Here is an 11,187-nt window from a genome sequence, read left to right on the forward strand (position 1 = left end):
CTGGAAGAGTGTCCGGCCCACGCTGCACCTGGGCTGGGACTGGTCCCGCCTGCGCAGGGTAGCAGGAAACTCTCCGCACACTCACCGGACCTGGGCTAGGACTGGGTCTGGGGGCTCCTGGAACTCGGCAGCAAAAATTCTAAAATCTTAAAGGCATTGTGAAGTAGCCACTTTGCCATACTCCTGGGAGTTCGCCCTGCTCTGTCAGAGATGACTTCTCAGGGCAGCGAAGTGTGGAAATGCTGATTTTTCCTTCAATCTCTAACACATTTTTCCCAAATATAAATAAAATCAATTTAAAATTTGCCTGACCCCAGCCTTAAGAATAGAAGGGACTCTGGCTAACAATCCCCACACACGGTGATCCTAGATTGTTCACTAAGGCTCAAAACAGGAGCTAATATGTATCTCTTCTTATAAAAGTTTTAAGTTGATGAGAACAGAGAGATAGTTCCTGGGTTCAACCCAAACCTAGGATATGAAGAAGGACATTCCTCATGCTTCAGCAAGCAAGCTTGAAACCTATCCCTGCATTGACTTTTGTGAGGCCTGGAACAGAGACTACAAGGAGGCAGGAACCTACTTCTGTGAGTAAGGTGATGTTTAGCTGTGGTCTGCGGAAGAACCTCTCTGGAATGTTTCAGGCAAGTATTGTAGTGCTATTTCCATTAAATCATGAGCAAATCAAAGGACACAATTCCCTCCAAGTTGGTAAGGCACACTGAATGAAGATCAACTAGGCAAAACAAATAATAAAAAATTTAATAACATATTGACCGGACTCCTTGTTTTCCCACTTCCCAGCTACCCATTTAGAAAGTTAACTGGATTCCTGGTCCCTCATCTGTTACGGCTTAGAAAACATTTACTTTATAGACTATTCCAAACATGAAAGGCATGTGGGCTTCTGCTTGCATGATTGTCATTAATGAATGTTATTAGCATGTCATTGATAAAGAAGAAATTCTAAATCCCTAGGAAATGATTGTCTTTGAGCTCTGCCTACCTTGAATACCAACACACAGGAGAAAGTTGGATGGTTTCTCCAGCACGGATGTCTGTTCTTTTTCCTTTGGTTTGAAGTTTTAAGCTGCTTACAACATGTGGATTTCAAAGCTGCAGGCACAGGACTGTCAGAACTGTCAGGAAGATTAACAACAGGTATTTGAAAAGAAAACAGTAGGCAGTTAAGGAGCTGTTCTTGGAGTATGATTTATGAAGGTTTTCATGGCAAGACCATGATTTTGATGAGAAAACAGTACACATTTCATGAAACTCAGCTACATGGGTGTTTCAATAAATAAGTTGCTTTTGACCAGTAGATGCTATTCATAGACCGAAAGCATCCTTGAGAATAAACAGTCAAAGAGAATTACTAGAGTGATAGATGGAGGTACCCCAAGGCATATTCTAACAGAATAAACTTTTTTGTGTCCCCCATTTTATGTCACCTGAACCCCAGATGACCCTTAATTTATATTTTATAGAACAATTCATCAGCTTCAAGCCATACCTTTTAGAAAGCACCTAGTTATTTAGTTAAGTGTAGCCATAAAATATTCATATATTAAAGATAAAAAGTCTCATAAAACTGTATTTAAGGTATAAAGGCACAAGGAAAAAGAGAAGGTTTGGAGTTCACCACTATGATCACAAGAATTATTCAGTCATTAAAAAGCCTTAGTTCTCAGGAATTCTCCCTACAATACATTAATATGACAATGAACTACAGCCATTAAAGAGGCAATATACACAGAAATGTGTAATTTACACAGTACTAGCTTTCAGTGTGAAGTCAACTATTCACTCATTTTTATATCTTCTGATGTGAGCTGTGTTGGTCTTCTTTGAGAGCTTAGTGGGTTATCAGCCAGTTTAAACCAATCTGGGGAAGGGAACCTGGGTCAAATAACTTATTATTTTTCTACCCAAAACACAAATACCCCTCAAAGGCCACCTTTCCCCTTCTCGGGCTCTGCCTTGCCATCTTATTGCCCTTCTGCTTTCTTCCTGGAGCAGCTATGCAGACTAAACCAGGTGCACCACTGGAATAACTTGATTGAGAAGATTATTTCTAAACAAGGATCAGCTATTAAGTTTCATCAAGCTATATTTCTGCTCTAGTTCATAGGAACAGCAGGTGAGTTAGACTAGTTGCTTGCTAAAGAAAAACACATTAAGAAGGCTTAAAAACCTCAAGCAAGCATGGATATGGAAGTGTCATCAGTGATGAAAATCTGACCTGTAGGACATTTCTACAGCTGTAATCTAGATGATTGAAATGAACATTACTATTTTAGGTTTAACACAGAGGATTTTGTGCCTTAAGGAGTACTTTTGAATTCCCTAGACAGTATCCAGCACCACTGAAAAATGTCCCTACAGGTTACAGAGTTGCATGGAATCCGATGAAAATATTTAGAACATACGTCTTCAGCAGTAGATTCTTGGCTGCTGCAAATATATCAAAATGACTCTACCTGGGCAAAAATGGGAGAAAAGGAGGGAAGTGACAGTTTTAAGAAGATTAAAAAACCAACCAACTTTAAGGAAGATTAAAAAAGAAGGAACCAGGAGGATCATTTATAAAAGGAAGGATGTAAATTCTTTAAAACTTGATTGGTTTTTCCTGGAATTTGCTTGCTTTACTGAAATTGTTATTCCTGAAGGACTGAAAGTTCTTTTTTTTAATGTGAATAAAGCAGCACTGAGGGTTGGCACAGTGTTAGTCTCTTGCCTCAGGAGACTGTCTAAAGACCTAATTAGGTTACACACTTGTGAGAGTGAGTTTAGCGTTCCTTGGCAGGGGTCTGTAGGGTGGCTGTTTTCTGAATGTTGGAGAGTTAACACTCCACAGAATAGCCTTTTGTAAACTCTATATATCATTAATTTTCTGTATCTCATGAAAACCAAGCTATCTTATTTTAATAAGGTGATTTTTTTCTATATTAAAAACATTACATAGGTCTTGAGGTTTTCATTAACTTTTTGTGAAAGAATTACTGACAAAAATTGAACACTCGATTATTTTTTAAAAATATTTCAGCTAAAAAAAGGGACAAGTTTTTTTTTTACATTGATAAATCCAAGAAATTAAAGACCAGCCATAAGCCCAAAATCATTTTGATGTTTATGAACAAAAGCTTTGCTTCCTGGCAACCTGTCCTGGTGAACTGAGGCTGACCTGTGACTACTTCAGCAAAGGTCCACGTTGAACTTGAGAGTCATAGGAACAAGTATTAAGATTTGCTGAACATTTTAACAACTATGAAAGGTAAATAATATGCATTTCATATTGTTGGAGTTCTAATTAAATGAGATAATGTAAGGGAAAGCATTTCTTTCAAGAGAAATTATTGCACAAGAAGAAGTTATTTTAGGTGTGCAAAACTATACATATTCAGGTGTCACAGTAGAAGAAACTCTTTAAGACAAAGAAAAATTGATGGAAAAATCAGGAATGGATCCTGTTAACTATATGACATTTGATGCAGCTATAGAAATCGAAAATCAAAGGGAAGGCTCTACAGGGTCTCACTACTAGATCGGACTCATAGTGATCCACCGGTTTACAGCCTCCCGAGAGCTAGGATTACAGGTGTACCCAGTCTCAGCGGCAGGCAGGCCTACGGGATCTGAACCACACACCCCTTAATCTGCTGAGCTATTTGGCTGGCCCTTTAGGCTGTTTAGATGTAGCAAGTTGTAATGCCAGTGATAGCTCTTCATCAGGTAGAAGCTTATTTAAAACACAATGTGTACTTTCCTTACCTAAATGGACTCAAAGAAAACCTGTGAGGAAATTTATTCATGTACCAGAGAATATTCACAGATTCATCAAGTGACTCATCCATAGAACCAAGACCATTGACTTTGAAGGATATTTTTGAAGGATTCAAGAAAAAGAAGAAACATAAGAAGAGGAAATATAAGCCAAAATTAACACCAAGAGGAAGACCAAAAGGAAAGAGAAACACTAGATCAAACATAGATAAAAAAACAAATCAAAGAAAAAGGTCCTATGTTTCCAATTTTACAATCTGAGGTTGGAAGGAAACCATTACCTTGGAGGAAAATTTTAAGTTTTGAGCAAGATGCTGCAAGAGGATTTTTTAACTATATTGAAAAACTGAAGTATGAACACCACCTTAAGGAATCATTGAAACAAACTAATGTTGGTGAGGATTTAGAAAAAGATGACCTTGATAGTCGTAGATACAAATACTTAGATGATGATGGCTCCATTTCTCCTATTGAAGAGTCAGGAGCAGAAGATGAGACAGCACATCTTGAACATGATACATGTGATATCAAATTAGTAGAAGAAGTTGTTTCATTATAAGTTTTGAATTTCCAAACAAGATGAATGTGTGTTTACCAAGAGAGAAGAATAAAGAAGCTGCTTTGTGTACAAAGAGATTTTCTTTGTGTACAAAGAGATTTGTAAGGCCAGAAATAATGGACAGAGAGCAGAAAAATCTGAAAAGAAGATAAACGTGAATGTCAAAGAAGGTACATGAAGATACCTTTTATTCTTAAAGGGCTCTGCTTGAACATGGGCCTGGAGTTGAAGATATGTCTTACTGTGTTGGACCATGTTTGTTTAAATGTAGAGATGAATGAACTTAATGCGTGTTTAGAGAAGTTATCAGACTAAGGCAGATCCATCTACCATAAATGCTCCAAAAATGTACTGCTGGACAAAATTGGATGTAAGACCACAGTTGTCAATGTCCATAATTCAAGTGGAGATAGAAGAATTGTGGCAAGGCAAGTGGGATGGCTGGATTAAGCTTCAGTTCTTTCAAAAAGGTCTACTCTGAAGACAGCCTCATAAAAGTGGGCCCTTTAAAAGAAAACCTATACATATTTCTCTATGGCCTATATATGCGCTACTAGCATTTAAATAATTCATTAAATTAAAGCTGATGAGATCAAAGATTTATGACAATCAGAACAATGATGTAGACAAAAAGGAATTTAATATGGGTCACTTAGGTTAAAATGCATGCCATTATCCACTCCAATGCATATCATCACCCACCAGGAAGTGAGTCTTATAGACCTACTGGGCCATCTTCCACTGAGCAGTGTGTTCAGTGAGCAACATAGCAGTCCAGTTCATCAAGTCATTTAGTTTGCCAATGAAAGAAGTGCTGTTACAAAGTCAGTGTTTCTCTGGATAACAAGAGAAACTAGACTATAACTGAATAAGACAACAGTCTTTGTCTGTTTTGTTCACTATTGCTGTTCCCTACACACATCATTGACTGAATATGTATGTCATGATTGCAAGAGTTAAAGAAAAATAGGTTGAAATCATCCTAAAAGCCATATGAACCTCAATTTTCTAGATCTTTGGGGGCACAACAGACTTATGTGTATTCAATGACTCCAGATGCTAAGCAGAGCTAAGTAACCAATACTGAGTTTATTCTCCCTTTAAGTGAGGGTTCAGAATGCCTCAAGGAGAGTTCCTGCTGTGTGCAGGATTCTTCTAGTCAGTCCTTTCAGAGGTCACTTTGGTTTTTAGTTTTTTTTCTCATTTGCACTTAATAGTCTTATATTCTGAGGAGTAGTATTTACATTATAGCTGTTTCCATAATTTTATTGATAAACAAATAGCAATGGACAGTTTCAAATCAAATTAGCAGTTTCAATAATTAACACATTGCATACATTCCTCCCAGTGGTTAATTGCTGTACAAGATGCGGACATGATATCCTATTTACAAACACCATTAGAACAAATCCCTCTATTCATTAAGAGAATGTAACTATATATCTATCCTAACCACTCTGAATACACAGATACAAAATGGACATTCATCTATATACCCTTTTTTTGTTAAGGTCTGTTACTTGAATATTATAGATGTGTTAACTCAGCAAAACAATCTAAAAGAGTTCAGTAGTCCATAATAGTATTGGGTCTTCCGCTTCACTGTCAATGTCAGAAATTGTTGACCTGAGTCCCCTACAGCTCAACATAACAGCATGGTTTTACGTCTTATATTTCGTTTTTATACTTTTCTGCTGGATGGTTAAGACCAAGGTAAAGCAGGACCTATACAACAAGAGTTACAGCTTTTGGGTCTGATAAGGTCAATGAAATCCCCTCAGGATTTATCCTGTGATCCTGTACCTCAGATTATTTGTCAGTGTCAGCCATGTGGATGAGTCATGGCCATTGCTTGGCCAATGTGCTCTCTGTGAAAGCCTGAGAGAATGTTTTAGAGGTCACTTTGTCCTCGATGATCATGGTGGATTAACTGAAGGTCCACTTGTAACACACAGCTGAACTGAGTCAGTGTGGTGCTGGATGTGGAAAGCCCACATGATGATTATAGTCAACAGTATAAAAGAAAAATTGGAGGAGAGGATGTTGAGCTGTTGATTCACCTGGAGGACCTTGTTCCCCTGGTTTTCCTAACATGAATTCAGTTGTTATAGTCATAGGAAGAGCTTGGGTCCTCCCTATCGCTGAGGATAATTGCAATTCTCTTTAGAGGAGCTCTGGCACCTTGAGCATTGCTTCCTGTCTCCCATAAAGATTCTTCAGCCTGATGACACAGCGTTTATCCTGCTGACCCAGACTTTTTACCTTCCACCACTAGCCTATGGGCCTTCCTAGTTCAGATCCTTGCTATAGACTTGCATGAGACACTGTCATGGGCTCTAAGCCTTCAGCTGGATTTGTGGAGGACATCACCATTGACTCAAAGTCTTAAGCTAGACTCCTCCAGACCCAGAACCTCAGCTGGATTCTGCAGGTCTCTAGTGTGCCAGAACTTTTGTATTCTTCTGTATTTTACTCTTTGGGTGAATGTTAAAATAATCCTATAATTGAAGTGTCCTACATCCATTCCTAGCAAACCCTCACTACAACATTAATATTGCTGGTAACACAATTTCAGTAGTATTCTGATATAGCTCACTGAACACATACTCTACTTCTCTATTCAAGCCCATTTCTAATAAAGATCATACCTGTCCTAGAATGGTAAGCAAATTCTCTTTAAAAAACAGTTGATGGTGCCGGGGAGATGGCTCAGTGGAATAAGCGCTTCCCTGTCAAGCACAAGGGCCTGAGTTCAATCCCAGGTTCTCCAAAAAATAAAATTAAATTAAATTAAAAATAAAAATAAAAATAAACAAAATAAAAACAGTTGGTATCTACCATGGCTTGATGCCTTAATTCTGTTCAGTAGACTAGTGAATAAGTGAATAATTCAAAATCTTATTTTGTCCACAAAAACCTATTGTGGACAAAACCCTGTATTAGAAGCTTCAAACAGAAGATGCAGTGCCCTCATTTAAAGAAGTTTCACATGTCACTGAGTGTAATGTTTTCTTACCATAAGTAGTTCAGAAAAGAGACACAACAAGTTATGTTGGACTGTACTTCAATACAGCAATAGAATTTAACTGCCATGGAGGATTTTTATATGAAAGAGGAGGGTAAAGTAAATTTTAGAAAAGGATAATATAATTTTCAAAGACACAAACATGAGAAATTAAAGGAGAAATTTTGTTAAAGATAGCAATCACTATAATAGGGCTACTCTGGAAAATATAAGGCTGAGACACAGTAACATTTTTTTAAAAAAAAATGTCCTTTTCACTTAAAACTGGATAGCAGAAGGCAGAAGGCAACTGTTATGGTTTGTGTCTAGTTGGCCCCTCAAAGCCTGCATTCTCTTAATGAATAGAATGATTTGTTCTAATGGTGTTTGTAAATAGGATCACAAGTCCTCATCTTGTACAGCAATTAACCACTAAGAAGAATATATTCAGTGTATTATTTGTTGAAACTGTACTTCCAATTTGATTTGAAACTGTCTCATTGCTATCTGTTTATCAATAAAACTTTGAAAAAAAAAAAGCCTCATGTAAGTCATGGGGCAGACCTGGTTAGAAGAGCAGCAAGTGGCTTGAAGGGTGGGGCAAGGGGGCCAGGGCAGGGCTGGAGGGGCCAGGCCAGAGACATGTGAACAATTAAACTAGCAGACAGCACTCTGCCCCCTCCCCGCCAGGCCTGCAGTCTCTTGGAGGTGTAAAGCTAGTCATCCTGGAAGTCGCAGTGCCCCAGCCTCTCCTCCAGACCCTGTAGTGCATGACGGTGGTGTCCATGATTGAGGACACCTCACGCAGAGAGATGTTTGATGAAGACAGAGGCACTGACCCTCTCTCCTGAGCAAAGAAGGCTCTGCGGTCTTGCTATGTAATTCAAGCTGTTTTAAACTATGAGACCTCCAGTAACTGTGAGCTAAATAAACCTTTCTTTCCTTCATTTTGTGTCTGTTATCTGTCGCAGCAATGAAAGAAGAGTAACTAAGACAGCATCCGAGTGCCAAGCAGGAGCACAAATCTTGAGTCAGACAAAATCCAGACTGTGGCAACCTACAGACACTTAGGATGGGAAAATTCCAAATTAATACCATTCAGATCTATAGTTTTATAAGTGTATGTTTGCAGTACATGTTTACATTCTTTACATGGAGTTGGTGCACATGTATAATGCATCCTTATTTCTTTATGTATATCCCTTTTCCCTTTCTGTTCCCTTTCTCCATCTCTTGATCTCCTTCCCAATTCTGAAAGATTTATCTCCCTACTTCCCATTGTCTTTTGTTCTCCATTTATTTATAATTTGGGTTTCCCATAGAAGAGAAATCATGTGAAATTATGCTCTTGTGTCTGATTTATTTTGCGTAACATTATGGTCTCAAGATGCATCCATTTCCACAGTGATTAACTTTTACTATGTATCAGAGTCGCCTGGAGAGCCTGTTCACATTGTCCAATCAATCTGAGGGCTAGGATTTCTCATCAGTAGGTAAAAGGTCAAGTTAAAATATTTGGGTTCATGATGAGTCCCGAGCACAGGTTGATGTGTCTGGTTTAAGGCTGTACCTGACAGGCGATGTCCTTGTGCGAGCACCGTGCATCGCCTCCCATGGAAACTAATTTTCCATATAAAAAAAAAAAATCAGTAAATAGCACTGGATGATACATATGTTCATTTGTTATTGGGACATAATTTTGGTTAAATCTATTTCTGTCCAAAGACTGAAAGTACATTTCTACAGAGTATATTGGATTTAGAAGGGAAAATTTGAGGGTAAACAGGGCCTTCCTTCTAGGACACATCCTTAACAAGTCCCTCCATTTTCATGATATACAAATCCTACAGCCAACTTGCCTGCTGTTACAACTTATTCTTTAAATTTAATGAGCAGTGGAGAGGGGCTGCATTCTAGCTCTCTGTCAGGTAGTTTAGTCTTAATGTCACCCAACATCTATTTTTAAAATACTGAAGAAATTACATTTGTTAAGTATGCCGGGAGGTTAGGAAGTTCACAGGTTGGTGACATAATGATTTGTTACTGTCCAGCGCAGAATACATTGGAAGCAATTTTTTTAGTTAGGAGAGTGAAAAAGTGAAATTTTCAAATGATTTCTTTAAAACAAGCAATTAGAGCAGATATATGGTTATTCCTCTAACATCGTCATACCTAGTTTGCATTCTGAACTGTTTTTCTTCAAGTGGAAAAGAAAGCCTCTCAATTTCCAAAGTCCATCTTACATACAACACCTGTCATGTGTTTCAAGAACAGGTGCTGTCATTCTGGTGCTCTTGCCTGTGTCTCTCATTAGAATCACCCGGAGTGCTATTACACCGAATCTTCTAGGATTCTAGTCCAGACCTGTTGGCCAAATGTTGCCTTCACATTAATGAGCTATTCATTTGACTCTAATATTCATTAAGTTTTGCCAGTTGTTCTTCCTGAAGCCCAAATTATTATCCTTTAGAGCACTCAAAGGAAAGTGACAACTTTTTCTGACATTACAGGTATTAAACATTTGGATAGTTTTTTTATTATATTGTTCATTATTTTAAGGTGGCTCCCAGAAATTCTTTTTATGTTAAATATTAATAATGGCAGGAGTCTGGCTGCAATGACAAACATGGTGTCAAGTGCTCTGAAAAAAAAAAAAAAGGATTAGTACTAAGCCAGAGCTGACTGAAGAGCAGAAACAGGAAACCCAGGAAGGTTTTGATCTCTTTGATGCAGACGGGATTGGGACCATCATTGTAAAGGAACTAAAGGTGGCAATGAGAGCCCAGGCTTTGAAATCAAGAAAGAAGAAATCAAGAAAATCATAAGCGAAATTGATAAGGAGAGGACAGGCAAAATGAACATCAGTGACTTTTTGACCATGATGACTCAGAAAATGTCTGAGAAAGATACCAAGGAAAAAACCCTGAAAGCTTTCACGCTCTTTGATGATGATGAGACCAGAACAATGTCATTCAGAAATCTGAAGTGCGTGGCCAAGGAGCTGGGCGAGAACCACGCTGATGAGGAGCTTCAGGAAATGACTGATGAAGCCAACCGAGATGGAGACAGCAAGGTCAACAAGCAGGCATTCCTGCACATCATGAAAAAGACCAGCCTCTATTGAGACCCACGTCGTGTCTCCTGCTACAAGCACATGTGACTAGATTAGTGCCCACTGTCCTTTGTAATCCAGCTCCCCATCTCCCTGTAGAAGTTTAGCCATGGCCTTGAATCTGATTTGGACTTCTGGAAGTGTTTTCCAATATTAAAGCTCTTTGGAAAATGAAAGAGAAATGGTTACTATCTTGGTTTGCTTTTGGATAATCATCATAAACTAAAAGAGAAAATTTTAAACATTGATTTCTACTTTCAAAAACCTGATTGAAATTAGTACTACAATCATCACAGCTATCCTGAGTATATACTAGCATGATTTTTCCTCAATTTTTTATCATTCTTTCCTTTCCTTCATTTTCATTATTTATTACTTTTATTTCTATTTTACTAATCTATTATTCTTTACAGATTTTATTTATTTTTTCAAGTTCTTACACTAGGAAAACAATATGATGTTTACAGATATGGGTCAGATTTATTTTACATATGAATATAGCCTATAGTTGCATTCATTTGCCTATAAAGACCCCAAGTTTGTCTTTCTTTATAGTTGAGTAAAACTCTATTGTATAAAAGTGCCACAGACTTTTTATCCATTTCTCAGGTGATGGACATTTTGATTTTTTTCACAAGATTTTGCTATAACAAATTGTGCTCCTATAAACATGGTTACAAATATATCACTGTGGCATGATGTTTTCAGTTCTTTTGGGAAAAAAAAAAC

The 11,187-nt window shown here is 37.9% G+C and overlaps 2 pseudogenes; both read left to right on the forward strand.

The window, feature by feature from the left end:
• Positions 1-3,445: 3,445 nt before the first annotated feature.
• LOC101579863 lies at positions 3,446-4,494 on the forward strand (annotated as a pseudogene).
• A 5,506-nt stretch (positions 4,495-10,000) lies between these two features.
• On the forward strand, positions 10,001-10,470 carry LOC101580249 (annotated as a pseudogene).
• The last annotated feature ends 717 nt before the right edge of the window (positions 10,471-11,187 follow it).

Source organism: Octodon degus, unplaced genomic scaffold (assembly GCF_000260255.1).
Source record: "Octodon degus isolate 3935 unplaced genomic scaffold, OctDeg1.0 scaffold00088, whole genome shotgun sequence".
Taxonomy (NCBI): Eukaryota; Metazoa; Chordata; class Mammalia; order Rodentia; family Octodontidae; genus Octodon; species Octodon degus.